We start from the raw sequence: 14,897 nt of genomic DNA on the forward strand, positions 1-14,897 counted from the left end.
CTACTGCATAGAGACAGATCTCTTCCTGAACAAACCAAGTTCCCTTAAACTGCCTGCCACTGATTCTGGGCAGGTTGCAATTTTGGAAAAAACTGTGCGTCAGCGCAATGTAGATTGAGGCGGAGTGAATTTGATCAAGTTCTGTATAGCTACCAGAAGTGATCTCTCAGTGGTGGATAGATTGTTTTAATTGCTTGATCAAATGACATCAAAGGTCTGAGCAACACTTAAAATCAGTCCTCTTGTTGAGCCGCTGAGACTGCACAAGAGATCAAAGAAAGTATAGTAGTTTCACATAGTCCTATAGCTCTGCATATGATACTTTACTAGCTCATATTTAGATTATGAAAATGTTTTAGATGTCCTATAGTTTATGTTTATATTTGCCTGCAGATATTAAGACATTATCTACAATGATGACATTTGTTTATTAACTGTTACGGCACTAGAAAGGCGTCTGTAGTTGTTTTAGTCAGTGACGTAGCTGGGTTGGTATTCATGCATGTTGCGTTCACTCCAGGGTTGCGTTCATATTTTCATTCCCGTAGCTCATCCAGCCTTCTATTCATCCATCTGTCCATCTGTCCATCTGTCCATCCCTATTTTCTTTTTCTCTCCATTCATCTGCTCATCTGTGTATCTGTTTCTCTCTCTCTCTCTCTCTCTCTCTCTCTCTCTCTCTCTCTCTTTCTCGGTCCCTGTCGCTCCATCCCTCTGAGTTCCTCATTAGGGACGATGGGGGAAAGTGATATCTTTCTAATGATTACTCTTTTCCTTTCTTCTCCCCTGATCCCTCCATCTCTCTCTCCCTCCTTTCTGTAAATGAGGGAAAGTGATACCACTCTCTAATGACCAGTGTGAATAATCGCCTCCTAAATAAAGGTTTTCCTTAGTGTTAGAAATCTCTCAGCCACTCTCCACGTCTCTCTCTGTCTCTCTCTCTGTCTTCCTTTCCCATAAGGTCTCAGCCGAAACATCTTTAATGCTCTTTGTGTCCTTTACCAGTATGTTATTTTGTTTTTGTTTTGCCGCAACACATTTTACATTCTTATTTTGTTTGGTTTGTTTTGTTCTATTCAGGGTTTAACAGCAATACAACATTTCAAAATCATAAACACTCAGAGAAAGACAAAAACACATAGACGAGGCGATGAAGAGAAGTGTGAATAGGATAGTAAACATGCCCCCGTTGTTCAGAACACTTAATTGTTTTCATCCAAATACTGAAGCACTCTACAAGAAAGGGCAGAGCAGGCTGTACTTCCTGAGGAGGCTGCGCTCCTTCAATGTGTGCAGTAAGCTCCTCAGGATGTTCTACCAGTCTGTTGTTGCCAGCGTCCTCTTCTATGCAGTGGTATGCTGGGGAGGAACACAAAGAAGAAGGATGCTGGGCGACTTGACAGGCTGGTAAGGAAAGCTGGCTCTGTAGTGGGAGCTGAACTGGAGTGCATCACTTCAATATCTGACAAAAGGACCCTGAACAAACTGATCAACATCTTGGACAATGAATGTCATCCGCTCCACAGCACTATTACAAAGCAGAGGAGCTTGATCAGCTGGAGACTTCGCTCACTGTCATGTACAACTGATAGACTGAGAAGTCATTTGTCCCCAGGGCCATTGAACTGTTCAATGCTTCACTTAAGGGTAGAGGAGAGATAGACTTCTCTGCATAGTCTGTCTGCCTCTCCACCTTCTCCATGTTTGTGTACGTACTGTCCACTAGCCTACTGTGTTTATTGCTACACTGTTTACATGCTATATTAGCACATATGCATATCCCCTCCCTCCCTCCCACAGCCTGGATTGTGGCCGTACTTAATACTTAATACTTTTTATTTAACACTTGACCATTGGCTGTAACCCTATTACTTCAATCTATTCTTGCACTTACTGTATATCTTTTTTATATTACTTGTCTACATTATTCTCTTATATGTCCATATTTATTTTATGCTGGTCTCTAGACTTTATTCTTGCACTGTTGGACTTACTTATTTGCACCATCACCAACCATGACACTCACTCTCATAGAGCACCTTACCATGCATACGGAACTACAGGCTCAGTCCCTGCCCTGCCACTGCAAGCGCCTCATGCTTGATCATCCTTAAGCACACTATGTGGATGTTTGATTTAGTTTGTTTTAGTATATTTAGTATTTAGTATTTTAGTATTTTTTTTATCTTCTACTGTCTCTATTGTGCAGTGGAGTTTTTTTTTGGTTTTTTATATGTATATACTTATATTACTTTTTCTGCTGTAAGTGCATGTTGTGTGTGATGTCTGTATGCTACTGAGACCTTGAATTTTCCCTTGGGGATCAATAAAGTATCTATCTATCTACACACAAATCATATCACAAAAGTGATCTACAACATATTGGTTCTTGAGACTCCTGTATCCACATATGACATAAAACTATTACTATTACTATTACTATTACTATTACATAACTGTCACTATTTTTTAAAATGTTTTTTAGGCTTATAGTCATTTTTGTCCATTTACGAAGGTCAAATTGAGCAGAAATCACATTCTGATCTGATGGCATTGAAAGTATGATCTACAAGCTGAAAAGCCCTATTGTAAGAAGTTTGGTTTCGTCCCACTCAAAACTGTGCTAGGGGGGAAAATGTTGGTGAATTATCAGCATAACAGGAAGAGAGCTTGCTCAAAAGCCAAAGATCAGAGAATCTGTGCATTGACAGAGGAGCACCATTTGTGAAGAGTGTCACTGTTACGATTTCAATTAGAGGAGTAAGAAGAGAAGGCCCAAGGCCCACTGGCAGCTCCCGACATGCATTGAAAACACATTTCTAATTCAACAAGCTTGAGCAGCAAGGTCTTCAAAGAGCACTTAAAGGAGAAGTCCAGCGAGTTTTCACATAGATCAAGTTTAACAATCAGTTTTACCTAGCTCATACAACCAACAGCTAACGCAGCCAGGCAGCTACAGCGCCAACACTCTGGGGGCATGTCCGTGAGCTCCCATGTGCATGCCTCCCTTCCACATCTACGCCTCCCTTTGCCTACACAGATCACACAGCAGCACCATCAGGCCCCAACCACACGCAGCCCATCTCCTGTAGGAACTCCAGCCCTCAGCAGAGGCATAAAGGTCTGTCCAAACAAGGATGCCCACAAGGCCAAACAGTCTAGTCTGGTCTTTCCCCCTAAGCTCAGGCTGCTGACCAGTTCTCTCCCAGCCCAGGTTGCCCGGGCAACTGCCCATATGCCCTTCTCGACTCACGTTGCCCTTCCGAGGGGGAAAATAAATAAATAAATAAATAAATAAATCGTACAATGGATGCAGAATTTCACGTAGGCCTAGATAAAAAAAAAAAATCGCAAAGCCTCATTCACTTCCATTCGGGCACCGAAAGTGCAAGTCAGTAGGGGAAGGGCTAACTCTGTGAGGCCTATCACTTTCAGTGCTCCATGACAGTTGTAAATATATGCATATTTAAGGGTAATGCAAAGATTTTGTATTTAATTAGGTGTGCCCGACCGATTTGAGGGCCGCTTGGGCCAAATATGCCAGGGACGATTTTTGGTCCCAGTCCGCCCCTGTCGACCTGGGTATGATTTCCGCTGTTGCAATAATGAAGCTGTCTGCTGTTGCTTTTTATAATGGTGTCTGCAACATATCAGTCAACTTTAACTTTAAATGTAACTTTATAAAGAGTAGGCGCCCAATCGTTTCTCTTTAAACTATTTATTAACCACCATTTCAGCAAACACCCTTCATCAGGACTTAAATGAAGTAAATGTGTGCTGACAATTTTTATTCAGTCTATTTTTATTTTGATTTAAGGTCTGTGTACTATAGTAGAATAGCACTTGGTTGGCTTTTAGCTGTGTATTTGTAGTGCTAGCATTCGTTTTTACTTTATCAATCATTATGCCACAGAGGACAGACAGGGTTGAAGGAAGAGCCGAGAGGTGGGGACAGGTGTGACAGTGATTGATGTTAGATGTGACATTAGCTGTGTACACAAGTACAACAACTCCGACAGACATCATTTGTCATCTAGCCTAGATTTATTATGTGTTGTAACGGCATGTGTGAGACATGCATATGCAGCAGTAATGCAGTGACCGCCTGTGTTACCTGAGTTGTCTGTGTTCTGTTGAATGATTCAATTGAAATAAAAGGCAGTGTTGCGAAATTAACCTGTAATCTTTTAGGCCCTCACCTGCTGTTGGATGAGTTTATCTCTGTGTTCCAGCATCAGCTGCTGAGCTCTCGATCATGGTGATTCTCACAGGCAGGTGCAGTAATCTGGCTGCTTATGCGCACATCAATATACAGGCGCTCTGCCAGATGCGTATGGCGCTGATACACAAGGTCCTGCGCACAGATTGACACACACACACACACACCACACAGGGAAACAGAGGGTGATGCCACACTGTGCACACACACACACACACACACACACACACACACACACACACACACACACACTTGCCACATACACAGCTCAAAGACAAACTCAAGCACACACACACACACACACACACAGGGAAACAGAGGGTGATGCCACGCTGAGCACACAGCGCTCTGTATGACAGAAAGGAGAGGTCCTGGTGAAATGTTAAATGGCTTAATTCCCTCTTAAGTGAGTGTCTCTGTTAATCTCTCCTCGCGACATCTTCCCCACCCCACCCGACCCGCACACACACCCCACCCCACCCACACACACCCCCTCCTGCCCCATCACTGCTTCCCTCACTCTGTCTCTCATCTGTCTTCTCTGGCCAGACTGATGGAGCAAGGCATCAATCAACACACACAGGCGTGAATATAACACACATTCATTTCAATTTGTATGTGTCAGGGGTGCGTCTGTGTTAGTTTGTGAGGCTAATTTGAGTAGCTGTGTGTGTGTGTGTGTGTGTGTGTGTGTGTGTGTATGTGTAGTGTGTGTGTGTGTGTGTGTGTGTGTGTGTGTGTGTGTGTGTGTGTGTGTGTGTGTGTGTCTGTGTGTGTGTGTATGTGTAGTGTGTGTGTGTAGTGTGTGTGTGTGTGTCTGTGTACTTGCCGCATACATACTCTGACACAGGATTGTATGTGGTTTGCAACTCTAGCACTCTGTGTCGGCGTAGCTTGGAAAGGGCACTGGAGCTTATAACAATAAGTAAAGGTAGTGAATATGAAGGAGCAGAAGCAATACAGCATAACGCTGCTATCTCTCTCTCTCCCTCTCTTCCTATCTCTCTCCCTCTCTTCCTATCTCTCTCTCTCTCCCTCTCTTCCTATCTATCTCTCTCTCTCTCCCTCTCTCTCTCTCTCCCTCTCTTCCTATCTCTCTCCCTCTCTTCCTATCTCTCTCTCCCTCTCTTCCTATCTATCTCTCTCTCTTTCTCCCTCTCTTCATATCTCTCTCTCTCTCTCTCCCTCTCCCTCTCTTCCTATCTCTCTCTCTCTCTCTCCCTCTCTCCCTATCTCTCTCTCTCCCTCTCTTCCTATCTCTCTCTCTCTCTCTCTCTCTCTCCCTCTCGCTCTCTCCCTCTCTTCCTATCTCTCTCTCTCTCTCTCTCCCTCTCTTCCTATCTCTCTCTCTCTCCCTCTCTTCCTATCTCTCTCTCTCTCTCTCTCCCTCTCTCCCTCTCTCCCTCTCTCTCTCTCTCCCTCTCTTCCTATCTCTCTCTCTCTCTCTCTCTCCCCTCTCTCTCTCTCTCCCTCTCTTCCTATCTCTCTCTCTCTCTCTCTCTCCCTCTCTTCCTATCTCTCTCTCTCTCCCTCTCTCCCTCTCTCCCTCTCTTCCTATCTCTCTCTCTCTCCCTCTCTTCCTATCTATCTCTCTCTCTCTCTCTCTCTCTCTCTCTCCCTCTCTCTCCCTCTCTCCCTCTCTCTCTCTCTCTCTCTCTCTCTCTCTCTCTCTCTTTTCTTCTCTGCCTCCCTCTCTCTGTCTTGTCCCCCCTCTGCCTCCTGTCTCTAGTGCAGGTGTATGGGGGACTCTTTCTCTCTCTCTCTCACACACACTCCCCCTCTTCCTTCTCCCTGTCTGGTGCAGGTGTAAGGGGATGTGTTGGTGCTGTGTTAAGCAGTGGTAGTATCGCTGCTGTAAGCAGGCAGCACACACTCTCCTGGGCTGATGAGAGGCATTAGCCCGACAGCTACGCACGTCGCAGGCAGCTGGGCCGTGCTAATGCATGGGCCCTGTCACCACCACAAATAAACAAGAACTAATAAAACTAATTTATTTCCAGACTGTGTGTGTGTGAGAGAGAGTGTGTGTGTGCTTGTGGAGCTGTGAGGTGTGTTTTGAGTGTGTCAAGACTCTGTTCTTTACCTCTCGTTATTCCATCTCTTTTCTCTCTTCTCTGTCTTCTCTCTATCTATCTATCTATCTATCTATCTATATATATATCACTCCCTCTCTTTCTTTGTAAAGGCAAGAGAGTGGATTTGTCATGTGGAAATGAGTGTATCATGTCATGATGAAGTCTAATTGGACGGTACACTGGAACACACACATAGACACACACACACACACACACACACACACACACACACTCACGCACACACACACACATATACGCACACACACACATACGCACAAGCACACACATACGCACACGCACACGCACACATACTCAGGGCTCATAAACATGGTACACAAGAGCATACTCTAATGGAAAACAGAACCATTTATTTTAAAGCTCAATAAAATTAGATAGGAAATAGGATGTACTTTTCTCTCTCTGTCTCATACTCTCTCTCTTTCTCTCTCTCTCTCCCTGTGTGTGTGTGTGTGTGTGTGTGTGAATATCCCCCCATAAAAAGCCAATACTATCAAAGGAGCCAATAACCTGAAGGAAATCCAAAACCATGGCAACCAGCAAGATATGAGCAGTGCTCTGGTTACACATTAAGAAACATCTGATCTTATAATTACCAATATCATAATTAAACAAATAGGTTTTAATGGCCTTGTGATACAGTTATCTGCATTCCCATCCGCTGACTCGTTCGCGAGTCCATTTCTAATGTCTCTCCTCAGTTTTAAAGGGGCTACAGGGCTGTTTTGGGTTTCATTATTTGTGCACACATCTCTCTGCACCAAAACAACATACAAACCCCAGTACACATCTCTCTGCACCAAAACAACATACAAACCCCAGTTTAAGGGGTTTAGGTATGAGTAGAGCAAACCAAGTGTGGTCAAATGTGTGCCCCTACAATGTATACAGTAGCATGTGTGCCCCTACAATGTATACAGTAGCATGTTAATGGTTTATAATCCATTCTAATGACATCACAACATTGCATAACCATTTGTGGTAATTTATGATAACTCTGTTGTGTGTATGATAATAGGGTGTGTGCCATGCACTTGTTATAGAACAGCTTATTTGTTGCCTGACTTGGCTTGGTACAGGTAACCAAATGTTAGTTCCTAATTCATGCGTGTGCCTGACTTGGCTTGGTACAGGTAATACAATGTTATATAGTTCCTAATGTTATATAGTTCCTAATGTTGTATAGTTCCTAATGTTGTATAGTTCCTAATTCATGTGTGTGCCTGACTTGGCTTGGTACAGGTAATACAATGTTATATAGTTCCTAATGTTGTATAGTTCCTAATTCATGTGTGTGCCTGACTTGGCTTGGTACAGGTAATACAATGTTATATAGTTCCTAATGTTATATAGTTCCTAATGTTATATAGTTCCTAATGTTATATAGTTCCTAATTCATGTGTGTGCCTGACTTGGCTTGGTACAGGTAATACAATGTTATATAGTTCCTAATGTTATATAGTTCCTAATGTTGTATAGTTCCTAATGTTGTATAGTTCCTAATGTTATATAGTTCCTAATGTTATATAGTTCCTAATTCATGTGTGTTTGTTTTGGAACATCTTGTTACTGAGCTCACTTGGCTTAATCCGGGTAATGAAATGGTAAATATATGTTCTAATTTCTCTGTGTGTGTGCGTGTGTGTGTGTGTGTGTGTGTGTGTGTGTGTGTGTGTGTGTGTGTGTGTGTGTGTGTTTGTGTGTCTATGAGTTCTTATCATTACAAAAGAAATCTACCAGACAAATACAGAGGCCCGCTTCCTTGCTCTTGCCTAATGAACGAACAATCAGGCCCCATAATGAAATAAATCTCTCACTAACATCCGCATCTGCTTGTTGATGGTGCTTCCACTCCTGCATGTTAAACTCCTCTGTCTTGCGGGATGGCATTCTGGGCCGGGACATAAGAGACAGACACTTCCAGCCACCAGGAACAGAGTACACAGACCAGTGCAAAGACAAACTCAGAAAACCCAAACCAGCTTCTGACGTGTCATGTTATCAGCAGCCCTGTACATAGGCAAGATAATTTGGTTTGCTATAAGGACCCACACACACTGTTGAAAAGGTATGTATATCTGTATTGTAAGACACTTTGGATAAAGGTGTCCATTTAACAGATTCAATGTAAAATATAGATGCAATAGGTAATTAGTGGGGTCCAAGCAGTAATCACAACAGATGGTTGAAGTAGAAGTGGTTCAACAGCAGATATGCAGTCAGATAAATCCTCAAAGAGTCACACAGTGCTGCTCTCCATGACCTGTGATTTCTGAAATAGAAGTATAAATATAGTATTTACAATGCTCCTAGTGACCAATTGTGTTTCATGCTTTGTTGGTCATATATTGGTTGGTCATGTTTTTCAAAGTTTTGTTTTGATATATGAAAGTGTTATGAGATATGATACAATTTCCTGTATGGAAGTGTTCTATCAAGTTATGCTACTTTGTCGAGATGTGCTGCCGTAACGCAAATCAACAGCATTTTTGATGAATTTGTCGCTGTTCTGCAAGCTAAAATGCTTCTACTAGCCACCACTATCCAATGTTTGATAGAGGAGTTCCAGGTGGTACGTGACAGCACTAAGGAATACATTTTTCAAAACGGAGAGGTGAAATGATTGTTTTTTTTAAATAATATTTTTATTTTGTTCTTAGCTTAGCCATCTTAATTGACACAAGTTGAATATGAAATAGTGTGTGTTGAGGTGGCACAAAATACTGGAGTTGAACTTCTCACAGTGAATGGTGAGTTTTCTTCTCCACTTCGACAGAACAGCAGCTTTGCCACCAATTCCGAATTACTGTGACAGACAAATGCTTGTGAAGATAAGAAATCTATCTGATAACTTTTGTGAAGCTTGGTCCGAAAAATCCAAAAATCTGTGTCATGTTTTGTGAAGAATGGGCACAAAAACATGACATTTTTTTTGATTCTGATAAATCCAATATGGCGGAAAATCCAATGTGACGGAAATTGATATAATGAGGTGTGTTTCGGTAGCCTCCAAGGAATCAGAATGTAAAATATTTTTTCTTAAATGTGAGTATTATAGCGCCCCCTAGGCTGCTGCTGAGGTAATTACACTTTCAGTGTGATCTAGGGTTGTAGTCTACCAGATTTCGTGCCTGTACCATTTACAGTGTTTGCTGTCCAACCACTTTTACGAAAGAAAAGAAAAAGAAACTAGAATAATAATCTTTCGTTTATTTGAAAAGCACAGCAGGCAGACAGGGACATTAGATGCTACCAGATGATTTATTTTCCAATCACAGGCTCTGTTCTCTAGGTCATTTGAAGCAGCTTCAGTTTCCATGGCTCTTCGTTGTTATCGAGTTACACTGGCTTTACAGCGCTGGATTTCATTTCAGATCAAAACAAATGTGCTGTTTGGTATTTTGGGGGCGCATTTCATATGGTCAACAATGCATGGGGCATTTAAGGCTGCGTATGCACTGTGTGTGTGTGAGTTTGCCTCAGACAGGAGGACAGAGTGATAGGAGGAAGAGGAAAAATAACCTGAAGTGGTAGATGGATGAAGAAGAGGAGAAAGAGGTGATGATCACTGCAGGATGGAGAGAGAAAGAGAGAGAGAGAGAGAGAGAGAGAGAGAGCACTATAGACAAGGAGGCAGGCACAGAGAAACAATACAAATTGTGCTGACGCTGGAAAACAGAGAGATGTTGAGACTACTTGAACACACACACGCACACACACACACACACACAAAGACTTACCACTTACCCTTCCTATACTGAGATATGACAACTTGAGACTCTAAAAATAATTCAAAAGATTGAGAGGGTGAACCATAGAAAATGGGGAGAAGATGAAAGAAAATGGGGAGGAGAGAGGAGAGGAAAAGAGAGGATGAGAGGAGAGGAAAGGAAAGGAAAGAAGGGATGAAAACCAAAAGGACAGGAGAAGAATGGAGGCGACAGAAAATTGTGGGAGGACTGGGAGGAACAAGCGGAAAGCATGTGCATGTATGAGGGAAAGGGGGATACAGAGAAACGGAGGGAGAGATGAAAGGCATGAAGAATGGCAGAGAGGGCGGAGAAAACATTTGGAGCAGACAAATATGGCTAAGCAGACAAATATGGTTGCTAAGCAGAAGAACGAGAGCAATCGGAGAGGGATAGAGAGAGGAGAGGAGTGAAGGAGAAGAGAGGGATAGAGAGAGGAGAGGAGTGAGAGAGAGAGGGAAGAAAGGGAAAGAGAGAGAGATGGAGAGAGGGAGAAGGGAAGAGAGGGATGGAGAGAGGAGAGGAGTGAGGGAGAAGAGAAGAGAGGGATAGAGAGAGTAGAGGAGTGAAGGAGAAGGGAAGAGAGGGATAGAGAGAGTAGAGGAGTGAGAGAGAAGGGAAGAGAGGGGTAGAGAGAGAGATGGAGAGAGAGAGAAGGGAAGAGAGGGATGGAGAGAGGAGAGGAGTGAGGGAGAAGAGAAGAGAGGGATAGAGAGAGTAGAGGAGTGAAGGAGAAGGGAAGAGAGGGATAGAGAGAGTAGAGGAGTGAGAGAGAAGGGAAGAGAGGGAAAGAGAGAGAGATGGAGAGAGTGAGGCGAGGAGAGGAGGGGTAAATGTGTTGAGATGATGGATGCAGTGCACTCGTTCTCTGCCCCCTAACGAACACTCTAATTAGTGTTTGTGTAATTCTGCACTGTCTTCTCTGCCTGCTCATCTTAATTAACACAATTCATCTTCCCCTCCCTCGACTGGTCCATCTCTCTCTCTCTCTCTCTCCTCTGCTTCTCCCTACCTCCCTGTCTGCTTTTTTCTCTGGCTTTCCATCTTTCTCTCTCTGCTTCTCACTCCCTCTCTCCCTCCCTTCCTCCTGCTTTCTTCCTCTGGCTTTCTCACTCCATTTCTTTCTTTCTCTCCATCCACACCCCTCTCTCTCTCCCTTCATCCCTTCATCCCTATGCTATCCTAAAATAAAACACAGACTGACGGAGCCCCACCTGGACTAGACCTGCTTTCTCTTTCACCAACCGCCCCCTCACTCTTTTGCTTTCTACCTCCTCTCTCTCCCTCTCTCTCTCTCTCTCTCTCTCTCTCTCTCTCTCTCTCTCTCTTGCTCACTCTCTGCCTCAATTCCTTTCAATTCAAGTGAGCTTTAGTGGAATGACAAATATTGTTTTTGCCAAAGCAGAACATTTAAACATAAGAACATAGAACATATATAGGTTTAGATACAGAGTGCAATGAATACAATATATGGCAAACACAGATATTCATCCAAGCTTAACAGACAAACTGGTGTGTGTGAGTGTGTATGCATGCACGTGTGATTGTTTTTTGTGTGTGTGTGTATGTGTGTGTGTTCTAGCATGGTAATGGTGTGGAATGGGTGTTCCTCTTTCCCTGCTGTCCAAGTAGGAGAGGCATTACCTCCTGTTTTCAAACATTTGGAAACCCTGGAATTATAAGTAAGTTTAAGTATACTGCTCAAAAAAATTAAGGGAACACTTACAGTTTTCCACAATTGTTAAAACACATTTTTTGAAACCTTCCACCCTTTTCTCCATTCTCAAACTACATTCACAGAATGTCTGACAGTTTTTGCAAAATAAAACACTCGCCTCAAAAGTTTTACTTGTGCTCAGAACCAGTGTCAGAGTACTGATCCCGTGAGGGAAATTTGGTCTCTGTATTTATCCCAATCTGTGAATTAGTGAAACACACACAACACAGTGTACACACAGTGAGGTGAAGCACACACTAACCTGGAGCAGTGAGCTGCTTGCTACAGCGGCGCTCGGGGAGAGGTGAGGGGTTAGGCGCCTCGCTCAAGGGCACTTCAGCCGTGGATGTGGGCATGGGAGAGCAGTGCTCAATCACTTCCCCTGCCCACATTTTTCCTACTGGGTCGGGGATCGAACCGGCAACCCTTCGGTTACAAGCCCAAAGCCCTAACCAGTAGGCCACGGCTGCCCCAAATTAGGTTTGTAAAACTGTCAAAGTAGGAGTTCATAATATTTCTAGATTTCTCAGACTGAACGATGACTTTCTTAGTTTGCTTTTTCTATGGCTAGACTGTGGCTACCCAGTTTGGTCGGGATCCTCCTCTCCCTTATATATCTGACGGTAAAGACATTTGTTTTTCAGATATTATAGATTTGCTTTGGGTTTTTGTTTCAATTTGCCATGTTTCAAATATTTTTCTTTAGATTCCTGGGTTTAGTTTAAAAACAGCACTTATCTGAGAGAAGTTATTAGAATCTGTAGAGGGAGATTTATTAGTCTTAGTACAAGCTGACTAAGAGGCCTTTTTCAGATCTTCAAAATGCAGTGTGTCTGTGGGACCAGTTTGGGGATGTATCTGTAATTTGAGAGCACTCTTTTGCATGTTAATAGCTAATGGGAGTCAGCCTAGGCCTGGCCTCTTTTACATGGGGGTGGGGGGGGGGGTTCTCGCATTGTTTGTGTTGGGGAAGTGGAGGTCTGCTGATCATCATCATGGATATCCCATAGGCTGATAGTGGGGTGGTGTGCCATATGCACATTAGATTGGGCAGCTCATCCTCTGAAGATATCCTCATTGATGCCATTGATGATATGAGGTTGTGTGTCATATATTTGCAGTAGTATTGAGATGACCATGGGTGCACAGCAATACCTGTGTAATGAGTGCAGGTAATTGCACTCTTGGTGGTTCCATTGTGAATGGTGATCACCTGTGGGAATCTGATTTAGTAAAACATGCACACGGCTTAGTAAAATGAACACATGATTTTAATAGTAAATAGTAAATGAGCACACAATTTTGTAAAATGAGCACACATTCCCTCCATAAACAAACAAAACAATTCACAATGGCACCTCCAAGGCTCCGTAGTAGGCTGTTTGCTAAACTGTCCCATTGGGTTTGCTGTCAAATTGTAGCATAGTCCTCCAGTTAGTCCAAGCTTGTTTATATTATCTTTTACAACAGAGATGACATACATGCATTGACAAGATCCTTTCCTTGTTGTTTATGTTTAATTTATAACCCAAAATGGAACAATAGCTCATTATGTTTGTGATTAATAATAATAATAATAATAATAATAATAATAATAACTTGGACTTATATAGCGCCATGGTACCCAAGGTCGCTTAACAATGAGGGGGGGGGGGGGGGTTAGGGGTCAAAGGACTTGAGGACAAATGTTTTGAGGTGCTTTTTGAACATGGGCAGGGACGGGGCAGAGCGGACAAGGAGTGGTAGACTGTTCCAGAGCGTGGGAGCGTTGACAGAGAAAGCCCTGTCCCCAAAAGTCCGCAACCTGGTGCGGGGGGTGGCCAGCAGGTCCTTGTCAGAGGACCGCAGGGAGCGTGACTGAGTGTAGGGGTGGAGGAGATCTGTGATGTATTGTGGTGAGAGTCCATGGAGAGATTTGTAGGTGAGCTGGAGGATCTTGTAGGCGATGCATGACTTGACTGGCAACCAGTGGAGCTGTTGGAGAATGGGAGTGATATGTTGCCAGGGGTGTGGGTTAAAACACAAAGCTCTGGCAACATATCTTGTAACTCTCATAACTCTCTCTCATTGGTTCTGCCTACAGTACCTAACCTTTGTGCACTGATCTGCGTTAGCATTCCCCTTCAAAATGAACATTATAGTAATGATATGGCTTCTTGCTCATGTTGATTTTTATTTCTTCATGTAGCCAATACCCGCTGTTGGAAAACAATGCAGACACAACAAAACAATCAGTGGTCAATGTACTCGCCATACGCTTCCACACTTCCCCGCACTAATTGTTTCTAGCGCTCGTTCTGCTTTTCTGTCCTTTTCAACTCCCTCTGCTGTCACTTCCTCTTCTTCTCCTTTACTCTTCTCTCCTCCCTCGTTCCTCCTCTCTTGTCTGTGATTGAGAGAGAGAGAGAGAGAGAGAGAGAGAGAGAGAGAGAGAGAGAAAAGGAGTGGTGATCTAAATATCATCAGCTACAGAACAAAGGCCTCTAATGACAGGCTCTCTCAGTCACTTTGTAAAAAACTCTCGTGGTCTTTGCGTCATTCACTGACCTCTATTTCTTGCTCCCTTTCTCGAGCTCCTTGTCTGTGCGTGTCTGTGTGTGTGTGTGTGTGTGTGTGTGTGTGTGTGCGTGTGTGTGTGTGTGCGTGTGCATGTATATGCATTGTCTTAGAGTAAGCGTAGGGTGTCACACACACTAAGACAATGCCTCCATCACTCTCTGGCACTTGTTCGTATAGTAGACGGTCTGATTTTCTGGTGTGGCACCTGTGATGCTGGACTACCCTTCAGCGATGTGAGAGCAGAGTGATCTCTTTACCCAATGAGAGTAGAGTGATCTCTTTACCCAATGAGAGCAGAGTGATCTCTTTACCCGTGTGAAGAGGGGTGTGAGAGCAGAGTGATCTCTTTACCCAATGAGAGAAGAGTGATCTCTTTACGCACCATGTGAAGAGGGCGGGGCTATCTTGTGGTCTCACACATCACACGTCTCTCGAAGGACTGTTGTGCACAGTACACATGCCCACACATGTGTGTGTGTGTGTGTGTGTTTTTATAATGTGTGTATGTTTTTTTTTTTATATAATCACAGATATTGTTTTATGGCTGTTATTTTATGTTC

The sequence above is a fragment of the Alosa sapidissima genome, chromosome 10 (assembly GCF_018492685.1).
Source record: "Alosa sapidissima isolate fAloSap1 chromosome 10, fAloSap1.pri, whole genome shotgun sequence".
In the NCBI taxonomy this organism is placed as follows: domain Eukaryota; kingdom Metazoa; phylum Chordata; class Actinopteri; order Clupeiformes; family Clupeidae; genus Alosa; species Alosa sapidissima.